This window comes from Octodon degus, unplaced genomic scaffold (genome assembly GCF_000260255.1).
Source record: "Octodon degus isolate 3935 unplaced genomic scaffold, OctDeg1.0 scaffold00163, whole genome shotgun sequence".
Lineage (NCBI taxonomy): Eukaryota > Metazoa > Chordata > Mammalia > Rodentia > Octodontidae > Octodon > Octodon degus.
In genome coordinates this window covers 2041909-2045356 of record NW_004524739.1, presented here as the reverse complement: position 1 = coordinate 2045356, position 3448 = coordinate 2041909, and the positions used below count along the sequence as shown (strand labels likewise).

The 3448-nt window shown below is 44.8% G+C and overlaps 1 pseudogene; it reads right to left on the bottom strand.

Moving 5' to 3' along the window:
• Positions 1–2393: 2393 nt before the first annotated feature.
• LOC111813077 overlaps positions 2394–3448 on the bottom strand; it is a 3303-nt pseudogene continuing 2248 nt past the window's right edge.

Sequence of the window (3448 nt, the reverse complement as noted above, 5' to 3'; positions counted from 1 at the left end):
ACCCTCAGGACAAGCTTATCCTGCCTGCCACCCGGTACAGATAAATTCATTATGCAGTTGTTAAAATATTGGTCAAAATGTGTTGGTAAATCTAAGCTAAAATATGGAAATGTTATAAGGTTGTGATGCTTCTTTAATGGGACATTTTATGACTTTTGTATTTCTTTTTTTGTGTGTGTGGAACCGGGGATTGAACTCAGGCCCTTGCACTTGCCAGGGAAGCGCTTATTCTACTGAGCCATCTCCCTGGCCCCTGACTTTTGTATTTCTGTGTGTTGCATTCAAACTGGTTACTAAACGTACTGATATTCCTTGCTTGACTTTTTAGACAGCACTAGAAAAAAATGTTTGTAAGCTTCTAGTGAATTTTATATAAATTTCTGAAAAATGGGATCTTTAAATCTAGTTCAGACTTAAAAAATATACATGCCTGTAAAACATGTGACTCCTTTTGCCAGCTAAATGACATTAGGTCAACAATGGTTCTTGACTACTGAAAGATCTCTACTGACCTATTGTACCTTTTCCCTTCTCTTTGTGCCAGTAAACTAGGAATTCTGCCTGAAAAAAAAAAAAAGAGGCAATTAGATCCAGAATATTATATACCATTTTAACAAAGAATGATAAATTGTGAGGACTTTAAAAGATACAGGGTGCCAGGTGTGATGGTTCTCAGCTGTTAACCTAGCACTCAGAAGGCTGAGACAGGAGGATCTCTAGGAATTTGAGGCCAGCGAAGGCTACATAGTGAACTCAGGGTTAGCCTGAACTTCAGAGCAAGATCCTGTCTCAAAAAAAAAAAAAAAAAAAAGGAACAGGGGTTTATATTAAGGGCAATTGCTTCTGGAAAAACAATTTAGAAAATAAGATGGAAATTAATTGAAGAAAATGGTTTCTTTAGTGCAGTCAGTTGGTACTGATTCACCTGGGCATCAACTGCACATTTCATGTGACGAGAGCCGTCCTCTTCCTGGTAGAAGGAAGACACCTTTTTCATTGCCAGTTAATGCCTTGCTTAGTAGTAGAAAGGGGTGGAGTAAGGGGCCTTTCATGCATCTATCTCTCAACTGTCTTCAAATAATCATTATGCTAAAATGCCATATTTTGGGGTGCTGTGTTCTGATCTCCTTCATTTGGCAGGCCACTTTATTTGTCCTATTTCACGGTGAAAATAGACAATCACGCCCTTTGAATTTATCTCTTTGCCACAATCCTCTCCCTTTCTGAACTCTACCTAACTTATACCATCTTTGTTCCAGGTGAAGGGTGTAAAAGTGATAAATTTGGTTCTACAGTTTCCCTCAGCCCTTCTGATAGCAGGTGGCCTCGCATGCACTTTGGTGTATGAAATCCACTTACTGTAGAAACAGAGGCAGGGAAACATCCTGTTGCCATACTGTACCAGTCCTTTCTACTAGTCCGAGAGGGTTTCTCTTCCTTACAAACAAGCAATTGCGGAGTACAACACAGATCCTAGCCATCCTGGATAGGCTTTCTTCTTGAAGTGGCCGGGAGGAAAAGGAATGAAAGCAAAAAGACAGAGCCAAAATCCTCTATAAGTTCAAAAGCCCAAAATGGAGCAGAAAACAGAAGGTAGGTTCAGGGGAGGAGGGCGCTGGCCCTATGCCTGACCTGCAGCTGACGAGAAAGAGCTTGAGTTCAAAGTGAGGCTGCGCTCTGCACAGTGAGCCGCTCTTGCTTTTCCACGTTGGTTGGACTCAGTAGCCCGTGATATGTGCTGAGAAGTAAGGGACCAGGAGGACAGCCAAACCTATGCACAGGCTTTTGGCTACTGGCTTTGGAAGAATTATTTTTGAGATGGAGTTTTACAGTGTGAGCAGACTTGACTCTTGGTACGAGTTAGCAATCGTTTTGCCAATTACACACAGCCATTAGCTATGTGTGAGCGGATGTAGGAGTATGCAGGCACAGACTGATGGGCAAAGGCGCGTCCAGGATGTCCCAGGAAGATTTATGTCTTTAGGGAAAGGAACAGCTGCAGGAGGACAGGCAAGAGGAAAAACAAAAACAAAAACAATTTGGAGAGACAAGCACCCACCCCAAACCCAGAATTCTGGATATTCCTTTGGTTTTGCTCTCCTGTGGACTCCCGACTCCCACTTCTGGGTTATTGCCAGTTCCTGGGCTGTGTCCTCTACACTTTACACTTTTCTAACCCTCTCTTTCTCCCCACTTGCTGTGGTTTGGCTATAGCTTATCCACCAACGGCTGTATGCCAAACCTGGGTGCCCACAATGGTGCTGTGGAGCGGCGGAAGCTTGAAGAGGAGGTGGGGCTTAGTGGAGGTCATCGAGTCATGAGGGCTCCACCCCATGGATGGACTAATGCTGGCTTGTGGGAGAGAGTCAGTTCTCCTGCCCCTTGATTCGTTCTCATGAGAGTTGGTTGCTATAAGCCGCGGGCGTGCGCAGGTCCTTCTGCATGCAGCTGGCTTGCCTTTCTACTTCTTCGCCACTAGGTGGTATACCTGGAGGGGGAGGGTTGCCAGACACCAGCACCAGGCTGTTTGGGCTTTCCAAAGTCATGAGGGAAACTTTTACTTTATAAAGTATCCAGTCTCAGGCTGGGGAGATAGCTCGGCAGCCTACGTGCCTACCTGGCCAATGCAAGGACCTGGGTATCGTTTCCTGGTACCTCATGCCATACCATGCTGGCCCTGCACCAAGCTGGTCACTGAAACGGGGCGTGGTGGTGCTTACCTATAATCCCAGCACTGGGCAGGCTGAGACAGAAGAATCACTATTTAGTCTGAGCTGTGTAGCAAGATCCTGTACTAAATTAATTAATTAATATGTGATTAAAAAATAAAGTATCCAGTCTCGGGTATTTTGTTATAGCAACAGAAAACGGACAGAGGCCTTCCTCATCTGCCATTGTAATCCTGCATAAGGCAAAGTTCACTGGTTCCTACCAATCTTTGGCTTTTCAGCCTGGAGTGGCTCCCTGACACACCTGAGTCCTCTCTAAAAGGCTTCTACTGCAAAGACACCCCACTCCATCTATAGGCAGGATGGCAGAACGGCTTAGAGCCAAGGACCAGAGCCCAACTGCTTGGGTTCCATGCTGCCTCCTTTCTTACAGCTGAGCAAGCCAGGAGCATTACTTAGAGCTGAGCATTACTTTACCTGCTTGTTCCTGGATTCATCTTCTGTAAAATGGTGATGAGAATTTGCAACAACATGGAACTCATAAGGCTGTGGAGAGGGCTACCGCGAGTTAATGCATGTAAGGCAAGGGACACAAGATTTGCCCCAGACAGCAAGAGGGGCAGTCTTGTACAATAGAGAGTCCTCCCACCCAAGAAGCAGCCAGCGCTCCTGCTTTAGGAACATTGTCTAAGAATATGAAGCCTAAATGCTGGATAGAATTGCATGTCTATGAGCTACTAGTTTGGTGATTTTTTTTTTTTTTTTTTTTTTTTTGTGGA